The 21,471-nt window shown below is 40.5% G+C and overlaps 2 long non-coding RNA genes across 2 annotated transcripts; one reads left to right on the top strand and one right to left on the bottom strand.

The window, feature by feature from the left end:
- Positions 1-4,624: 4,624 nt before the first annotated feature.
- LOC138354930 (uncharacterized) lies at positions 4,625-17,293 on the top strand. Its single transcript, XR_011223727.1, has 4 exons — positions 4,625-5,113; positions 8,063-8,226; positions 9,472-9,562; positions 17,197-17,293. It is a non-coding gene; the product is annotated as an uncharacterized lncRNA (long non-coding RNA).
- On the bottom strand, positions 17,191-20,548 carry LOC138354931 (uncharacterized). The gene is made up of 4 exons (XR_011223728.1): positions 20,190-20,548; positions 18,878-19,105; positions 17,824-17,890; positions 17,191-17,262 (listed from the first exon to the last, which is right to left on the bottom strand). It is a non-coding gene; the product is annotated as an uncharacterized lncRNA (long non-coding RNA).
- Between the last annotated feature and the right edge of the window lie 923 nt (positions 20,549-21,471).

Below are 21,471 nucleotides of genomic sequence, written 5' to 3'. Positions count from 1 at the left end.
CAACAATCAACTACAGCACCATCTATGTCAGAAGATATTCAAAATATTCTTGATATCATTCAAATTGTCAATACGAGAACAGAATACATAAGTTGAGTGATGTCAAAGGAATCATATTGACTGACCGAGCCCCATTGTAAATATCCGTGGCTTCCTGACCATAAAGGTACCGACGCGGTCGAGGGTAAGAGACCGGATGTACCCATATACCTATGAGGCCATCAAAAATAGTGAGTCACGCCAAACAAAAAGAAGTACTGGTAAACAGGTCAGACACAACCAGTACTATGATGATGCTAAACTGAAAGAGCTTAAATCAATTGCTAGACAGACAGGTAAAGCATATAAGAGCCTTAGAACTCCTCAAATGTTAAAACTGTTTCAGGCCGCGCTTGCAGCGGCAAGGGAGAGAATGACTGAACTGAGACAAAATGAATGGGAGGGTTTTGTTAGTGGACTTAACCTGCATACTCCCCTGGGCAAAGCCTGGAAAGGCATAAACAAAATTATTGGTAAAAATAGTAGACAAGTTTCACACCCAAACCCGCTACAGAAAGCCAATCAGTTAATTGCAAAATGGGCTCAGGTTTCCAGCCTTGGAATGCTACCAGCTAGCACTGGGGAGAAATTGCAGGCGAGGTCCACAGACAGAAATTCTCTCATAAATTTCATGTTGAGCAAGCAACATGATGAATGTGATGTTCCATATACAGATTATGAATTGGATGCTGCCCTCTCCAGGGGCAGTAGCACTGCTCCTGGTGAGGACGGTATCACTTATGATATTCTAAGACTCCTACATCGTGTACCCGGTAACCCATTATTAGAATTGTTTAATGCCAGCTATGTCTCTGGGCAGTTGCCTGTATCATGGACCACCAGTCTTACGGTACCTGTACCAAAGCCTGGCCAACCGGATGCTTTCCGTCCCATCTCACTGACCAGTTGCATGTGCAAAACCTTTGAGAGAATAGTAGACAATCAACTAAGCACCATTCTCTCTTTGAGAGAATGGTGCTTAATAGATTATTGTATAGAGTTAAAGAGCACATGTCACCTGATATCAATGGTTTCACACATGGTAAAAGTGTACACAACTGTATCACAACCTTTCTTACTGTTCATGGAGATAAAAGGCACAAGTACACAACATTTCTTGATTTAAAAAATGCCTTTGATATTGCTAATAGGGAAGTGATTATGTATGAATTAGCGAGAATGGATATAGGGGGACATTTATTACAGTGGATACGAGGCTATCTTACCAACCGGAAGTCCTCTGCGCTGTTCCAAGGCTACAAGAGTGAAACTAAAGTAATGCAACTAGGCACCCCACAAGGAGGAGTACTTAGTCCTACCTTGTTTAATGTTCTAATTAATGCTTTACTAAAATCAATCCCAACTAGTCCGGCAAACATCACTATCAGATATGCAGATGACATCCTTGTGCATACTAAAACCCACCGCAAAATGCAAACAGTCTTAAATTGTATACATACAGCTTGTGAGAGCCTTGGTCTTGTAATCAACGCTGCTAAAACTAAGGTATTTAACAGACAAATTGGCAACCGCAAAAGTGGACCACGAAAACTTAAGATAGACAACATACCAATAGACTATGTCTCTTCTTTCAAATACCTTGGTGTCTGTCCCTTGTACCTCAACTGCAGTCAATAAGTTACATCAACAATGTAGAGACAGACTCAAGGCTCTCAGAACTGTAGTGGGGTACAGCCCGAAATATGGTGTTAATATTAGAATAGCAAGAATGATGTATTTAGCGTATATAAGATCTCTGATAGACTATCATGCACCAGCTTTGGTCCTGCAGAATGGCAAAAGTATTGATAGACTGGAAAAAATGCAAAATGAAGCACTCAGAATTATACTTGGCTGTCCTATAACTACCAAAGTTCTCAACATGCGGAAAGAATTAAATATACTTAGCATTAGAGATAGAATATTTGAAAGGTTGAAAGAAAGAATATTTAGGGTTGGTTAGGTTCGGTCATATATCTACGTTAATTTTAACTACAATAAAAACAAATTGACCTCATACATAATGAAATGGGTAGATGTATCATTTCATAAGAAAAAAATTAGAGAAAATATATTAATTCAGGAAAACTTGGCTTATTAGGCAAATCGGGCCTTGCATAGTAGGTTGAGAAGTGCGTTCTGGCTACTAGGTACGACATATATATATATATATATATATATATATATATATATATATATATATATATATATATATATATATATTTTATTAAATATGACCGAAAAAGTAAGATTAATAATTCTAACACGAATTTTCTCAATCTTTCGTACATTATGCTTCACTGTTGGAGGTAAATCAAAAATCACTTCTCCAAAATTCATTTTTATTTCTAGTCTGACGCGACACGGGCGCGTTTCGTAAAACTTATTACATTTTCAAAGACTTCACAAATACACAACTGATTAGAACTTGCGTTTCCCTGATTTTATATCTACATTTGAGTGAGGTGGGAAGGGTGATGTGGCATTACATTTGAGTAAGGTGGGAAGGATGATGTGGCATTAGAGGATATTAATAGGGTATTAAAAGTATCAACACAAGACAGAACACGAAACAATGGATATTGAATAGAAGTGTTTGTAGAAAGCCTATTGGTCCATATTTCTTGATGCTTCTATATTGGAGCGGAGTCTTGAGGTGGGTAGAATATAGTTGTGCAATAATTGGCTGTTGATTGCTGGTGTTGACTTCTTGATGTGTAGTGCCTCGCAAACGTCTAGCCGCCTGCTATCGCTGTATCTATCGATGATTTCTGTGTTGTTTACTAGGATTTCTCTGGCGATGGTTTGGTTATGGGAAGAGATTATATGTTCCTTAATGGAGCCCTGTTGTTTATGCATCGTTAAACGCCTAGAAAGAGATGTTGTTGTCTTGCCTATATACTGGGTTTTTTGGAGCTTACAGTCCCCAAGTGGGCATTTGAAGGCATAGACGACGTTAGTCTCTTTTAAAGCGTTCTGTTTCGTGTCTGGAGAGTTTCTCATGAGTAGGCTGGCCGTTTTTCTGGTTTTATAGTAAATCGTCAGTTGTATCCTCTGATTTTTGTCTGTAGGGATAACGTTTCTATTAACAATATCTTTCAGGACCCTTTCCTCTGTTTTATGAGCTGTGGAAAAGAAGTTCCTGTAAAATAGTCTAATAGGGGGTATAGGTGTTGTGTTAGTTATACCCCCTATACCCCCTATTAGACTATTAGAGTATTTGAACCACCCCACCGCCGGCACTCGGATAGTAATCTTGGGCATAGCATTTTACCAAATCACCTCATTCTTTGGGGCACACGTGAGGAACACAAATGCGAACAAGCCTGAATGGTCCCCAGGACCATTCAAAATGGACCCAAAGAATGAGGTGATTTGGTAAAATGCTATGCCCAAGATTACTATCCGAGTGCCGGCGGTGGGGTGGTTCAAATAGCCTCGGCTATCACCTCATTTTGTCCGGTCGTGATGGTCAAGTGGATTAAGGCGTCTTGTACATACCAGTTGCGTGGCATCTGGGAGTATGGGTTCGAGTCACTTCTGGGGTGTGAGTTTTCAGTTGCATATTGTCCTGGGGACCATTCAGGCTTGTTCGCATTTGTGTTCCTCACGTGTGCCCCAAAGAATGAGGTGATTTGGTAAAATGCTATGCCCAAGATTACTATCCGAGTGCCGGCGGTGGGGTGGTTCAAATAGCCTCGGCTATCACCTCATTTTGTCCGGTCGTGATGGTCAAGTGGATTAAGGCGTCTTGTACATACCAGTTGCGTGGCATCTGGGAGTATGGGTTCGAGTCACTTCTGGGGTGTGAGTTTTCAGTTGCATATTGTCCTGTGGGACCATTCAGGCTTGTTCGCATATATATATATATATATATATATATATATATATATATATATATATATATATATATATATATATATATATATATATATATGTGTGTGTGTGTGTGTGTGTATGAGTGTGTGTGTGTATGAGTGTGTGTGTACATGTGTATTCAACATTAATAATTTTGTAACTAGCGTCAAACATTGTTATTTGCTTAGCTAAACGAACTAGAGGGTTCAGTTCCTGAACCGATTATGTGCCTCTGTAATCCTTTACACCACCACCCACGGGATGGGTATGGGGTGCATAATAAAGAAAGAAATAGAAGAAATTGAAATTGCATAATACGGTTATTGACATTCAATAATAGTAAGATAAAGCAATGAGGACCAAATGGGAGACCAGTGATCAGATGAATATTACAGACTCAAGGGTAGCCTTCTCTTCTTGTATATAAATGAAAAAATAAATTCGTTTGTTTAATTCTAATGCTTGTAGGCGAGAACAGTTGTGAACGCCAGCTAGCGCACAAGTACATGAGCGCCCAAAATACTTTTACACAAAAGACATGTACAGACAGGCGTGTGGCTTCTGACTTCTTTTTTATTGATTAATATTAAATATTAGGCGCTTACCTATAATAGTTATCATTTTATACAAGTATAACTCTCACATAATAAATATAAAAGTAGTTTATCTAAAAACTGACAGAAGTGTTGTGTTTTGTGCGTTGTATCGTGTTTGTGGGCATTCGGGTGTGTTGTGTTTACGCTGGCGGGCGGCGTCCTTACCAACTCCGGATTATGTCTATTACATCACTAAACTTTATTTAATAACTATATGCCTGTTAAATAGAAGATTTTAATTGTTAATAGCATTATATTGTCGTTTTAATGTGGAACACGTACACATATGCGAAACATCGAAAGCTGGTGCCCGAAGTGGTAAAAATATTAGTGTGCGATGTTGTCAATATGGCTGTTAAGTTGAAAATTGTAACTGTTAAGAGCATTCTATTGTGGTTTTAATATTGAACAATTATACATATACGAAACAGACAAATCTGGTGTCCGAAATAGTAAAAATATTAGTGTGCGATGTGATCAATGTAAGGGGGATATTGGGTGTGCCTCGTATCCCCTACAACAACAAGAAGTTCGAGAGCGATGAGGCCGCCACCTACTAGCTTCAGGATGTCGTCGAATCTAAATCAACAATATACTACCGCCGCTACTTTCTCGGAAACGTAAGTACCTGCCGCTTTACTTCTCTCACCCTGCCTAGCCTGGCCTGGCCTGGCCTGGCCTGGCCTAGCCAGACCTGACCAGACCTGCCCTGGCCTAGCCTTACCTAGCCTAGTCTGACCTGGCCTAGTCTGACCTGACCTGGCCTAGCCTTACCTAGCCTAGTCTGACCTGGCCTAGTCTGACCTGACCTGGCCTAGCCTTACCCAACACTAATCACCACACGTGACAGCCCAAACGAATCGCAAATAAGTACACGTAACAAGTCATATGCCCGGACACTTTCACCTTGGGGACTGAGTGGTAACTATTGTATAGAAGAGCCGGCTCCCTGAGAGTGGTAAGAGGGCGTGATAAGAGGCTAACGTGTGGTCTTGAAGGAAGTCGATAAAGCAGACAATTTTCAAAAGGAAGGGCAGCATAACGAGCAGACAGGAATGGACAGACAGTCGGTTATCCCATAATGTGTAATACGCCCTGCACAGCATGGGTGGAGTGGGGGGGGGGGGGTTGTAGCAGTGCACAGTATGGTGATGGTGCGGGTGAAGTACACACCCACTGAATTCCTGCCATCAATAATTGTTTTCATAACCATTAGAACAATGGCATCCCTCCAGCCACCATCCTTCCACTGACCCCCTCCTCTGGTCCTCCACCTCAGACAATTACCCCCCACACCCCCTCTCCCTTCCAGACATCAGCATGTCAAAATCAGTACCATAATGTGTTTAAACTATTTAAACTAAGTCATTGTGTATCTCAAGGTATCTTAATTCATTTGAAAGTGTACATGTGCATTCGTTCATATACTCGCCTAATTGTGCTTGCTGGGGTTGAGCTCTGGCTCTTTAGTTCCACCTCTCAACCGTCAATCAACAGGTGTACAGGTTCCTGAGCCTATTGGGCTCTATCATATCTACACTTGAACCTGTGTATGGAGTCAGCCTCCACCACATCACTTACTAATGCATTCCATTAGATATAATCATATATGATTACACATAATCATAATCATTCCATACACATAATCATATATGTGTACGTCAACGTATACATACATGCGTATATATACCTCATATTAAAATACTGATAAACGAATGACCATGAACAAATTAATTTATAATTGTAGCATTATATATAATTTTAATAGACTAATTACGTGTTTATACATTTGAATGGTCCAGACAGGTGGCCAGCCTTGGACACATACACTTCTGGTAGGCACAATGACCTCATGTTAGACCCTTGATAGATTATGTGAGAGAGAGAGAGAGCTGGGGCAGGGAGGTGCGTGCCCCAGGGAGATAATCCATGCCCATGCCCCGCCTCGAGGTCAGTTCTCGAGTCACACCAAGAATAACAATCGAGCAAGTTGTCCTGACCAGGATGTGGCATATTAGGGAGGGTTGAGGAATAGGAAGCCTGTCTGATAGGGCTCTTGGCAAGCAGCTCTCCCTCAGTCTACCTATCTATATGGAAGAAATGTATCTAGGCCCTCCTCCCCCCTGCCTATTCTCTCTCCCCCACCTTTCTTCCTTCATTTCCTCCCTCCTTCCCTCCCCCTCACTGGTGAGAGAGTAGGAGTGTGAGAGTGGTTAGAGAACTCGTAGTTCTCACGCTCATGAAATTGTCTGCGACCCTGGAGGAGTAGAGCGGAGGGGGGGGGGGTGAAAGTAGGTGACGATGGAGGAGTAGAGGGGAGCATTATATGCAGTGAACGTAGGTGTCTATGGAAGAGTACATCATAGAGGAGGGTGAAAGGAAGGTGACGATGGAGGAGGAGAAGGGAGGGGGTGTGAAGGTAGGTGATGATGGAGGAGTAGAGGGGAGGAGGGGGGCAAAGGTAGGTGTCTATGGAAGAGTACATCATAGAGGGGGGTGAAGGTAGGTGGCGATGGAGTAGAGCAAAAGGGGTGGGGGTTGAAAGTAATCCCGAGTTTAATTTTTTAGTTATATATAGTGACACCTCGGCTTACAAATGAATATTTATGAACTTTTCGGGTTACGAGCCTAATTTCTTCGAAAAATTTGAATCGGGTTACAAACTTTGCCTCGGGAAAGGAGTTTGTTGATATACGTATGGGCTGACCTAGCGCGTGGTGGCATGGTGATCGCGCCTCAGTTTACCAGTGTCTCCTGCCTAGTAAGTATCGCGCCTGAATTTTTTGTAAAGCATTACATTTGTTTTGGGATTTTTGGCTATTTGAACATAAAATTTGTTATGATATATCTTGCCATGAGTCCCAAGAAAGCCAGTGGTAAGGTTCAAGCCAAGAAAACACATGTGAGAATGACCATAGAGGAAAAACAAGAGAGCATTCATAAACATCAAAATGGTGCACAGGTTGTTGAACTAGCTAGGCAGTACAACAAATCTGTCAACAATATGCACTATACTTGCTAAGAAAAAGGACATTATGAGCATTAAAGTGGCAAAAGGCATATCAACAATCCCGAAACAAAGAACACAAACACTTGAGGATGTTAAAAAGTTTTAATTAATTTGGATACACAACAAGGAGTTAGCAGGTGATAGCATTTCAGAGGCCATCATTTGTGAGAAACCAAGGCATTTGCATGAAGACCTTTTAAAGAAACCCCCTGGAACGAGGGGGAAAAAGATGAATCAAGTTTGAAAATGTGAAAAGTTTGTGTGACAATAGAGCCTCGTGGAAAACTTTTGCTGTGGTCATTACCTGGTGGAATGCACCCAGGATGGAGTATTAGGGCTATACTGTACATCTTTTAAATCATAAAAGTAATAAACATTTCCCATCAACCTTACAAACCATATTAACCTACTTTCATGTATTTCCCCCATGTGCATTTTAACAAAGTTACTAAATTGCCTTTATCATTCTATAAAATTTCAATTACAGTATACTGTATATAATTTTGTTAGTATAAATGGACTGAATATTCTGAAATCACTATTAATTTTACAATTTCAGATTCAAAGGTGGTCTGGACACCCAATTTGGTCAGACAGGTGAAGAGAGCATTTAGGATAGTTCGAAGAGATGAAGATGGTCACAATTGTGTTTGAAGAGGCAAACGCCCCCCTTTGCTCCTGACATTATGTTCAGCCTATTGACCCCTGCACACCTAACACAAGGTAGGTTGAAAACTCCTCCTTCATGTCATTGGTTCATTAGCCAGAAACTTAGGGCCCATGCAGGAATATCCCTAAAAAAAAAAAAGTGGCCCCAACAATGCATCCTCCAAGTCTGGAGGATGAGCAGGAGCATTGTCGAGAAGCAGGCCCTTCAGTGTCAAACTTTTCTCTTGCAGATATTTTTTGATGGCAGGGCAAACCACTCTACATCACAGTTTTTCTGCACGTTATATATTTTTTAAAACTCTTGGATTTTCGGAATGATACACGAGCAAGGGTTTAATTTTCAAATCGCCACACAGCACAAGAGTTAGCCTATCCTGACACAAGTTAGCCCAAGTTAGCTTGTGTCCGGGCAGTGACGTCTCCTCTTGGGTAATGTATGTCCTCTTCGGCAATTTTTTCCAGAATAGCCATGTCTCCTCACAATTAAACACTTGTTGTGGAATATATCCATCAATACAGTATCTACAAATTCTTTAAAATCACGAACAAATCTTTCAGCCCCTACTTTATCTGAGCTGGCACCCTCACCATGCCTCACAACACTATGAATACCACGTCTTTTTTCAAAATTTCTCAAACCATCCCCTACTCACCTTAAACTCTTTCGTATCTGCAAAACTCGTTCTAGGGGTTTTCTTTATAAGATCTTGCATGAAGATTTCATTGTTGACCAAACCACACACTGGAAATTGAATAGACGACGACATTTCGATCCGTCCTGGACCATTATAAAGTCGATTGTGATGAGATGAGGGAAGCAAGAGCATTAAGTAGGCAAGAGAGAGAGGTGAGGAGATGGCAAGTATGTACGTATGTACATGAATAAAACATGTACATACTTATACATAACGTGTGTAAATAGTGTAATAAACACAATAACAGTATTTTGGGAGGAGGAATGTTGGCAAGTAATGTGTTGGAGGAGGGAGGGAGGACTGGCAGGGTGTGGCAGCTCACTCATGTTTTTTGGGCTCACCATACCAACATAGTGGATCGTTATGGTGAATACATACGTAGATGGGTATATACAATGTGTGTATATAGTGTAATAACAACAAAAACACTGTTTGATTGTAGAATATGTCGCATATATGAGGCCCATAATTTTGAGCATAGTGATGTTCTATACTTTGAATTATATAAATTCCACAAATTACACACTTTTAAATAATATTACAGCAAAAAAAGGAAGAAATGAATGAGAAACTTCAAAATAATTGCGCAACATTTTATTCACAGCAACTGCCGTCGCACGGGGTGGCGGGGCCGACAGACCCCCAACGCTCAGCGCCCATAATTTGCTCAACTTCCCAGCTCCATTGCAGCTAAAGTAAGTCACATACAATATTTTTTGTTTAGTTTCCCCGTGATCAGACTCTGCATTTTAACAATATAAGAAGAGAAAAAAAATTTTTGGAAAGAATTTATTTCTTGTGCACCAGGGTGTTATTTGGAGACAGAGCAGTTCAGTGGTTAACTACTAAATTTTTTTTTCTCCCACACACGCACCCCCCTAGGAAGCAGCCTGTAACAGCTAACTCCCAGATACCTATTTACTGTTAGGTAACAGGGGTCATCCCCTTTTGTACAAAGAATCTGCTAAAGCTTTTAGGGCTAATCTTTGACACTCGTTTGTCTTTGTCGCCCCATATTTTTTACGTCCGAGTTGAATGCTCTAAGGCCCTTAACTAACTTTAGGTCATGTCCCATACTTCTTGGGGAGCTAATCGACACTGCTCCTCTCTTTACATTCCTCTCTCGTTCTGTCTAAACTCGATTATGGCCCTGTTTACTCGTCTGCTTCTCCTTCTACCCTTCACCATCTGGACACACTGCATCATACTGGGTTACGGCTCAACTCTGGTACCTTTCCTTCGACACCTACCCTAAGCCTGTATGTTGAAACTGGCGTCCTGTTTCTACAGGATCGCCATGATCGCTACTGTCTTCTCCACCTTGCACGGTCCTTACAGCACCTTCACTCTTGCTTATGTCATGCCTTGACCTTTACCCATCCTGTGGTTCCTGTTCCCCTTCACCACCTATCTCTTTCTGTACGGTTGTCTCTCTTACAAAATGCTCTTTCAGTTTGTGTTACCAATATTTCCCCTCGTGTCATTCCGTCTTTGCCCCTGTGGAGGGGTCCCCGTTCCTAAATTCTGTAAGCCTTGACCCACATGACTAAAACTTTTACCCCTCCTACAGTTCTAAATCACCTTTTACTTGAACACTTTTCTTCACACTTCCACTCTATTTCCGTCTTCACCAATGGGTCTTAAGTCTGCAGACGGTGTAGGCTACTCTGTTGTTTTTCCTGACTGCACCTTTGTGTCTCCTGCCTCCGGAGACTAGCATCTTCATGGCAGAACTTTATGCTATTCTCTATGCTCTTCATCAACTCTTTTCTCGCTGTCAATCCTCCTCTGTGTTTGTAGTTGACACTTGCAGTGCCCTCATGGCTCTAGAATCCTTTAATCCAGTCCATCATTTGGTAGTTGAAATTCAACATTGGCTGTTTCTTATCTCCAGTAGATTTAAGACAGTGGAATTTCGCTGGATTCCCACCCATATTGGTGTGTTCTTAAATGAGCGTGCGGACACTGCCGCTAAGGAAGCTATCCGTATCTGTCCCATCTCCCGTAAAGGTATTCCTTATTATGACTTTTACCCAGTTATTCATTTCCCCATTCTTGCCCGTTGTCAGGGTTGTTGGTCTTCTGTTACTGGTAACAAACTGCGTGCTCTTACGAGTAGTGTGTTCCCGTGGCCTTCCTCCTACCACCGTAACCGGTGGTGGGAAACGGCTCTGGCGAGGTTGTATATTGGTCATACACGTTTAACTCACGGGCACTTAATGGAGCGCTGCCCTGCTTCTTATTGTCCAAACCGTTGTCTCTACATGTCCTGACTTCCAGGACTTACGTGTCTTGCTTCCCGACCATCCCTCACTGTCAATTGTCCCTCGATAAAATTCTTGGTAAATTCAATACCTTTGATATTGTTCGCTGTATGCGTTTTTGTTCTTGTATTGGCGACGTTAGTGATATTTAGCGCACTATGATTATCCCACACATTTGATGGTTTGATAATTACTGTACTGTACACTACTTTGGTTTGGAATGTATCAAATAAAGTTGTTTCATGTATTCAAATGTGTGAGAAAATCCACTGGGGCTGTGAGATGAAGCGAACCTGTAACAAAGGCATTGCCAGTTGCATACTCTACCACCACCGATGGTAAAAGTCTTACAACTGGATATCTTGTGTGACGGGTTATGGTATCACAGCTATACTGAACCAAGATGGTATGGCTCTCCCTCACATAAATGAAAGAAATGCTGCTATTGGCCTTGCAGTGTGTAAGTTGCAGGTGGAAACAAATGAAAATTATCAAATAAATAATTAAACAATTTACTGAAATAGTAATGAACAAAAATAACACATGACAATACTTGACTATCATGTAATGCAAAGGTGAACAAGTTAGTATGACCTTAAATGCAAAAAATAAACTATAAGCAATGAATAAAAGTATGAAGATATACTGGGTACTGGTGTTCTGAAGACAGCTACCATACCACCATGGCATCAGTCACACGACGTTGGCTGGAAGCGGACGACGGGTTAGAGACATGAAGGTGATCCTAGAGCACTAAGGGAGAGATTGCCTCTCCAGGGAGGCAGCGCTCTATATAGTCCGGCGGTGATGACTCATCCAGTGTCAACACGAGGTGGACATCTGGTCAACTAGCAAACTGCTCGTTGTGGCTGGCGGTGCCTTTGTGTTGAGCTGTACCACTGTCAGTTGAAGGCGGCTAACTGCTTGTTTGTGGGGACAAACTGCCAGTTAGCAGTGGCGCCCGGCTTGCCTCTGAGTCGTACCAGGCCGTGCCAGGCCCTGGGGGGTATGGAGAGGTGGCAGGACTGATGACTCTTCTGGGCTGGTGTAGATGTATACTTCCAGTGCAGAGGCATTGAAGGTGAAGGGAAAAGGCAGTTCCACTGCTATGCAGGGGATTCACGTGACACTTGTGAAGCCACAGAAAGTCTGGAGGCCCTACTGAAGCCAGTCCAAGTACTGTATTAAATAAAACCCCTGAAGTACGCCGGTGAAGGGTAAAGTGAAGGGTGAAGCAAGACCGTATGCCCCCAACTTCAGGCACACACAGAAAATCACGTTTTGGTCCCGCCTCTCAACTGTGTATTTGAAGTTGGGGCGTATGGTGTTGAACTGCTTCAGCCTTCACCTGAGTGCTTGTAGGTCTTACGTAAGACGTTGACTCAAGGAGTGGCCTCAAAACTTGCTGTGATTTATGGGGAAATCCGGTTGTAAGACTTTTACAAAGTCACTAATATACTGTGGTAGAGTATGCAGCTGTCAGTGCCTTGGGCAAGGGTTTACGTCGCCTCACAGCTCCAGTGGATTTTCTGCTTGGTGTATATCAGGTTGTGATTTTGTGTGTGTACTGTATTGTTATGATCGCCGTCTGATAAGTCCTTTCTGGCCTCAAGAGTCATTGTTACCCACCTAGAAAGATTGCAGATGGCCAAAGCAGTTATTTAAGTTAAGAAGGGACAAGTCTTAAACAGAATTTTGCATAATATTTGACTGTAAAGGGGTAAATTGAGGTAGATTGAAAAACAAAATGGTGAACCGGGCAGGCGGTACTCACAATTAGGCGAGTACACTGGGGAACTTTTAAAGTGCAACCAAACATGCTTTAGGCTCTCACAACAAGAGGTGAGTGGTGGTGGCTTAGGTGCTCAGCCAATCAGAGCACCTAAGGAGGGCAGGAGTGAGAGGGGGGTGGTATGTGGAAGTTTGGTGACAGCTGTGTGTAGTTTGTTCATCTTCATTGTAAGTTTCATGGCTTGGTGTGCATTTCCCTAGTAAATTTAATTAGGGAAAAATTCAGGTGTTTGATTTTTTAAATCAACTTTTTAAATGTTGAGTTGTTAAAGCCTCAAAGTGCATGGAGTTGGTTTGGGAGTATGGCATCCTCATGCTGTTGCGTGCTCGCGTGAGGTAGCAAAGGTGATGTAAAGTTGTGGGGTGTACATGCTTGGGACGTCCTCTCTCGGGATGGCTAGTGTTAGACCTGCGTGTTTGTCGGTTGTTGAAAAGCCGTCATCCTTTGCTGTTGTGGTATTGATTTTACATTGTTCATCTTGTAATTAATACTGTAGTGCGATATCTAGGGCTACCATTTGTAGGTTTAAAATGCCTAATACAAACAGTTGTCCAATGAGTTTTAATAGGAAATATCATCCACCAAGCACCATTGTACAATTATATTAATTGATAGTATATGGATTGTGCAGAACTGCTTAGAATGATCTTTAACACTTGGCTATATTGGTCATGTCAAATACCTGCACGGTGAATGCTCAAAGACCCTTTCTTTATTCAGTGTTGTCACATACCTCATGGGGGTATGGATAGGCAAACACTCATTCGGTTAAACTTGCCTTGTAGTACTTTCAGAGCTCAGTAATTTGGAATCTGGTTAGCACTTTCCAAATAAATTGACCTTTAAAGTGATTTCCTATTTAGGTTTAAAACATTATACCGAATGAGAAACTCGGATTATATAGCCGAACACCAGAAATGTTGTTATTCAATTTGGTTGCCTAAAGCACATTCAAGGACTACACATTACATGGCATTCCAGGATTCCTCTATACCTTGCCTTATGCTGTAAACATTGCCACAACCCTGTGTTTTATTGATTTAAATGGCCACAGGGAGGCATACAACACTGCAGATTATGATGTCATTAGTTATCCACTGTGCTGACAAGTGGGCTGACTGATGTTCGTTGACACCTGTATCGTGCTTCAATTTAATCGCCAGGAGATCACCCTCTCACTAGACTCATCTGTAGGAAGTAGAGTATAGTATCTCAAATTACCTTGGATCATAAATAGCATAAGACTTGGGGGTAGGAGAGGGTTGCAGTGTTTGTCATGGCTCTCAGTTGTTCCTGGTATTAGGCAATTTAGTTCTGGAATCATTTTTGTTGGCCAATGTTAAACTTTTTCGAAAGTAGATGTTTTTCTGAAAGGGATGGGGGGGGGGGAACCTCTATGCTTGGATACAGTTATCTAAGTGAATACTTAGATTTATACAGTAGAATAACTACCTTCTTTTCCTTAGTCAAAAAGGTTGCTTGTTTATTTCTAGGGACTTGTATTTTCTTTTATTTTTAACTGCAGCAACTTTCAGTGAATGATAGATTCTTACTGAAAGGACCTTTACTTCATTGTTGTTGCTTTATGGTCATCTCATTGTGTACAGGGATTCCGGGAAGCTTTCGGGGTTAGTCTTTGACACTCGTTTGTCTTGGTCAGCCCATATCTCTTGCCTCCGAGTTGAATGCTCTAAGGCCCTTAACCTCCTTAAGGTTTTGTCCCATAATTCTTGGGGAGTGGATAGGCGCACGCTCCTCTATTTGCACTCCTCTCTCGTCCTGTCTAAACTCGATTATGGTTGCCCTGCATACTCTTCTGCTTCTCCTTCTACTCTTCGCCGTCTTGATGCTTTGCACCATACTGGGTTGCGTCTCGGCTCTGGTGGCTTTCGTTCGACTCCCGCCCTTAGTTTGTATGTTGACACTGGCTTTCTCTCTCTTCAGGACTGCCGTGATCGCTAATGTCTTCGCTATCTTGCGCGGTCCTTCCAACATCCTTCCTCTCGCCTCTGTCGTGCATTGACTTTTCCTCCTCCTGTGGTTCCTGTTCCTCTTCATTGTCTCCCACTTTCTGTCCAGTTATCTCGCTTACAGGATTCTCTTTCTGTTCATATTTCTAATGTTTCTCCTCGTATTGTTCCTTCATTACCTCCGTGGAGAGTCCCCCTTCCCAAGTTTTGTACGTCCTTGACTTGTATTACTAAAGCCTTTACCCCTCCTACAATTCTGAAAAGCCTCTTCCTTGAGCACTTTTCTTTGCACTCCCACTCTATTTCCATCTTCCCTGATGGGTCTAAGTCTGCGGATGGTGTGGGCTACTCTGTTGTTTTTCCTGACCGTACTTACATGTGTCGCCTCCCTTCGGAGGCTAGCGTCTTTACGGCAGAACTTTATGCTATTCTCTATGCTCTTCGTCTCTTGCTTTCTCATTCTCATTCCTCCTTTGTGGTTGTAGTTGATTCTCGTAGTGCCCTCATGGCTCTAGGGTCCTTTAACCCTGTCCATCCGGTGGTCATTGAGATTCAACATTGGCTGTTTCTTATTTCTAGTAAATTTAAATCAGTAGAGTTTTGCTGGGTTCCCAGCCATATTGGTGTTTCAATTAGCGTGCGGATGCTGCCGCTAAGGAAGCTATCCGTTCTTGTCCCATCTCCCGTAAAGGTATTCCTTATTCCGACTTTTATCCTGTTATTCATTCTTCCCCGTTGGCAGGGTTGTTGGTCCTCTGTGGTTGGTAACAAGCTGCGTACTCTCAAACTTAGTGTGTCCCCGTGGCCTTCTACCACCGTAACCGGCGGTGGGGTACTGCTTTGGCACGGCTGTGGGTTGGTCATACCCGCTTAACCCACGGTCACTTAATGGAGCGCCGCCCTGCTCCTTATTGTCCGAATTGCGTTGTCCCTCTTAGAGTTGTGCATATCCTTGTTGAATGTCCTGACTTCCAGGACGAGCGTGTGTCTTGCTTCCTTCCGACCGTCCCTCGCAGTCACTTGTCCCTCGATAGAATTCTAGGTGAATTGGATACTTTTGATATCGTTCGCCTTATGCGTTTTTGTTCTCGTATTGGCATTCTTGGTGATATTTAGCGCCCTCTGATTATTTCGCACTTTGATGGTGCTACATGGCCTTCCCGGTTTGGTGCCTTCTTTTGGTAATTACCTTACCTTCATTGTTGTTTCATTTTAATGTGGTAGTTGTGATATGGATTGTTCTGGCTCACGTGCAAGGTCTTGGATTTTTTTGTTTTATATTAAGAAATTGCCAGTCTTGTTACTATTTGTAGAGTTAGAGATCTGCATTAAGGCCTCAATGTTATATTCTTTATTTTTTTTTATAACATGTTATCAGCAATTTTTGTGGTTGGTAATATTTAGATTAATGTCAGTGATGTATATGACAAGGGTTAAGACCCCTTGTGGTATGACAGCATTTTTCCCGAGTCATTTCTTTAACAAATGAAAGGGTCCTCATAACCATTCTTTTGTCCTTTCTACCATGTACCTGTTTGTTGCTTCTTGGTCTTTCATTTGGTACTTTGGCTATTAAAACAATGGCCTTTGGTAATGTTGCAATTACCATTTCTAAAAAAATGAGCAGGTTCATTAGGCAGGGTTTGTTTTTAGCAAACAAAGTTTTACAAAAAAAATTCTATTCCTTCAGGACCTTGCAGATGTTAGGTCAAACTAATTGACAGTAATCTGTTTTGCCCTTTCAAACAATGATGGTTCTAATCTAGGTAAAATATTTCAGAATATCTGAAGTTTGGCAGACAAATCATTTAAGAGCTTTGATTAAATTTAATCAAAGACTGAAAATCATGTTGTATAGATGCTTCAGTGTCACTTTTCTAATGTTTTTAAATTAACAAAATCATTGTTAAATTTACATCATAATTTGTACAAAGCTTAGGTGTTTTATAGCTTTAAATTTACTTTCAAATTTGAAAACTAAAATATTGACTAAAGTTTCTTCCACTTAAATATTGCAAATTAGTCTGAAATATTAGTTAGTTTATGTAAATTGAATAGGTAGTCCACTTTTACATCTTTTCAATGCATTTTGCATGCACCTATGTAACAAGTTACAAATAGGTGTAAATTACCAAGTATTTATTTTCAAAGTAAAAAATTCAGTTTAAACGTTGCATCAATAGTAGTAAACAATAATTTCCAGCATAATTTCAGGATAAGGTATATAAAGTAGTTTCATTAAAATTGTTTTATTTAAGTTTTACATAGTGTTTATAATACATTAATATTTATTACTGTTTCAGGTTGTGGGACATGCTCCTAGATGAACCAAAGATCCAAAAGGCCAAGACAACTCCAGAGCCAATCACCTGTAAAAGAAAAATAAACATTAAACAGGGACACTACTTTTATTATCACCAATGCCTAATAACAAGCCCAAAAAATCCTAACAGCCTATCTTTTAAGATAGGCTCAGCAAGGCCTATCCCTTCCTCTGGTTTTAGTGCAGAGCTTGTTCCCTGAATGGGAACATTACATCCACCACTTTAGTGCCATCAACACATTGTACATATGCTTTACTGAAAGCACTGTACAATGCATGCTAGGCACTAAAGTTGTAGATGCATCCACCCATTCAGCAAACAAGCCCTGTGAGAATTAACAATGTAAACATTGTTAAGGGTCCCTAAACCTATGCAAATCTAGTCCATCTATTAGATGGGTAGTAGAGCAAAGCTCTGAAAAAGCCAAGCCAGGGAAATCTGCAGGACTGCCTGGTCCCCTTGTATGAAATGGGGTAGGATCAGTACAAACTGCATCATCCCCTGTGGGTTGTAACAGTAGGACATGGTTACACACCTATAAATGGACTAGATAAGAGAATTAAGATTAGGTCATTGATATAGCTAAAACATCAAATTCAATCTCACCAACTTTTGTAGATTTCCTTTTGCAGAGTAAAGGAGCCTCACTCCAAGCCAGTCCATGCATCATAATCTCACCTGAAAAATATTTCAACAAATTAATTTCAGATTTAAAGCCAATCTTGCTTTACTTTTCAAATTAGCATTCAGTACTTTACAAATTCAGATGTAAAAAATTTCTTTAAGGAATTTACCTTTCCTACATATTCTAGTAGCAGTAGTAGTAAAGATCTAATTTAGCAATATAAATATATATGGCATCAATTTGCCAAGTTTCAGTAAATGTCATTTGAGAAACTATCCACAACTGCACTTCAATGGCAATTTACATTTATCTTTAGCCAATGCTATATTGTTTAAGTTATTACTATGTTTTTACTTTTATGCAAATCTATTCAGATTAACCTTTGCTTAAACAGAATCAGGCAAGTTGTAGTAATTAACTTCCAACTCACAGAGGGACTTCTGCACTTTCCAAACCACATTTTGTAAAACTATATAAATTTAAAACCAAGCTAAAAAGTAAACATTGAATATTTTTTTTTACTTTCAAGGGAAAAATACCATCACTTAGAACAAAACTTTTCCTGCAATTAACTTTGACTCATGATTACCCTTAACAGTGTTATACATTTATAGATTAAAGCTTATTTAACAAACATTTAATGTTAACTAAACAAGATTTATATTTCATTAAAATTATTAATAAAACACCCTCAACTATGCTGTTTAAGATCTAATGCCCCACATTACAATTTTCACAATTTCAACATACCATTCTATTCAATACATTCCTGAAAGGACTAAACTTGCAGATATGGTACCCACTAGCCTAAGCATAGACTTCCATACCCTAACATTTAATAGGTTTTTAGCAATTAACTTCTACCCTCTAATTCCAATGATTCTGAATAGCAAGTGCCAATAGGCACTGCCACTGGCTTATGGCAAAAGATTCTGTAGCAATAGAACTATAAGCCACACTTTCTCCCCCACCCCCCTTCCTCCCAACTGTTCACTGTCAAAAGGGAGGGGGGGGGGGGTGTCCATTTACTCTTACCACTTACATTTTAGTGTGGGCTTCATCCACTATTCTGATGTTAGCTGGAACATTTGTGCCAGCTGCTGGTTTGAAAGGGAGGCATACCATGTGCCAATTCAGGAAGCTTTCCACGTTCCTCACTGCATGTCAGCTCAGGACCTCACTACCATGTTGGGAGGCAGTTGAAGACTAGCCAATCAACATCCCAGGCTGGAGAGCAGTGCCAGCTCGGGGAGAATTTACCACCTGCAAAAAATTTAATACTCTTAACAATCTACACCATCTAATCTTTACCTAGCCCCCAAACCTTACATTTGTAAGCATTAAACTGCATCTGGTAGTCTTAACCATTTCAAAACTATATAGGGCATCGGTATTTTTTATTTGCTAATTCTGCAACTATTGCAGTCTAAACCATAATCTTGCGAATAACAGAGGTACAAGGAGAGCTTTTAGGCACTACTTACAACACTTCTCCCAACTTAACCCCATTTATACCAATTTCCTTTGGTATAGCCATGACCTAATCAACTTCAGTCAGCATTCCCAATGATCCGAGCCCCTATCAATTTTGCGCCACTATCAAAATCTCTGCTCAAGTCAAGGTACACAAAATCACAAACCTTATCACCATTTCCTCAACTATGCAACCTAATCCATGAACATTTAGTAATAAAACTATGCGATTCATGTATCTAGTCATGTTTCTCAAAAAGAGTACAGAAATGGCACTTGCAATGTTAGATTCTAGTAACTTTCCTCACAATAGACTAAGCTAATTGGTCACTAACTTAAGCGTTAAAGTTAACTCAAACTTTTCCTTTAAAGCTTGTTATATTAGGAACTTTCCACGACCGGCCTTCACCCGACATAATTAAATAGGGTAAAAACGGTATATTAAATGCAGTAAAACTACGGTAAATTCAATATGATAAACTTGCATTCTTTAAGCATGGGCTGCATAGTAAGTGAACTAAACTAAATGTTAAGCACCCTGGCAAACCACTTCGTTCTATTCAATTTATTTAATCACTTTGTCCGGCTAGAATTTTTAGATTAGATTAAAGGAACACCCTCCCTGGTAACGGCTGAACTAGTTAACCAAATACAAATATTTAGGTAAAATACTTCATAAAACCCGTCTACTTCCCCCACCAGTAGACTTGTTCAGCTAAAGGCATAATGTAATGTTCCACTTTATACTTTATTTATTTACTTTAGTAAATAAAGACTTAAAAAAACACTACCCCATCTGTGTAGTTACCGGTTACCTGACATTCTACGCTTAAAATAACCCATCTATTCCCCATAATTGTTCGATATAACTTACCTCTCACCCGCTGGTCGAGTACACAGCAGTATATATCCTCCTCCATCACTCACCGCGTGGATACTATTTCACTCTGGCCGCAAATTGCCTCAAATCACCTACGTTGTCCATAAACATATATAGAAGAGCAACTGACCGTAACACCCGTATAGCGATCACATAACGTGGGAACATTAGTAGTACTGCTGTCAAAACATAGATGGCGCCAGGACAAACGGTAATTCCTATGGACTCGCCTAGTTATGCGTAGGGAATTGAGCTTCAGCTGTTTGGTCCCGCCCCTCAGCTGTATTCACCTAGTTGTACTCACCTAATTTGTGCTTGCAGGGGTTGAGCTTTGGTTCTTTGGTCCCGACTCTCAACCGTCAATCAACAGGTGTACAGGTTCCTGAGCCTATTGGGCTCTATCACATCTACATTTGAAATTGTGTATGGAGTCAGCCTCCACCACATCACTGCTTAATACATTCCATTTGTTAACTACTCTGACACTGAAAAAATTCTTTCTAATATCTCTGTGGCTCATTTGGGTACTAAGTTCCCCTTGTTCGTGTTCCACCCGTGTTAAAGAGCTGTCTTTGTAACTATCAAAATGCATATATCTTTGCTTTCACTTCAGTTATATATATGACAAGGGATTTAAAATTTGCCTATATTTCTGCTTCTCTGATGACATTAAAAACTTTCGTTTATTACAGTATCTACATAAAATTAACATTTATCTTCATTAGGTTGTAGTTCTCATCAATAGGGAGAGCGTCGGTAAAAAAAAAAAATTGTTTAAATATAAATATCTTTCCTCTCAATAATATGCCCGAAACGCTATGCGTACTAGTGGCTTTAGGTATTGTATGTACTAGCTCTATCTATAAATCCAATATTATGTTTGTAAATCGACTATTTATGTACTTTCCTGAATAAAATGAACTTTACTTTACTAATATCTAATCTCTGTGACTAAAACGTAAGAACGACTTTTTTCTGATCAGGGGGAGAAAGATACTGGCAGTATGGGGCTTTAAAGTTTATTGAAGATTAAATTCTGCAGAACATGTAAATATATAAAGTAGGAATTAACAGTAACAATTCCAAGTCCGAGGACTAGATTTAACTTAAAAGGTACACCCGTAGTAATTATGAGACCTTAGCCTATAGTGACATGGATACTAATTCTGCAGAAACCTAAAGCTTAACTGGTACTAGAATTAAGGCCGAGTGCAAATGTGTAGTAATTATATAACACTAGGATATAACAGGCAGGACACAAAGAGTAACTAATAAG

This window comes from Procambarus clarkii, chromosome 65 (assembly GCF_040958095.1).
Source record: "Procambarus clarkii isolate CNS0578487 chromosome 65, FALCON_Pclarkii_2.0, whole genome shotgun sequence".
NCBI lineage: Eukaryota > Metazoa > Arthropoda > Malacostraca > Decapoda > Cambaridae > Procambarus > Procambarus clarkii.
Note: the sequence above shows the minus strand (reverse complement) of the source record. Positions and strands in the feature narration are given on the sequence as shown.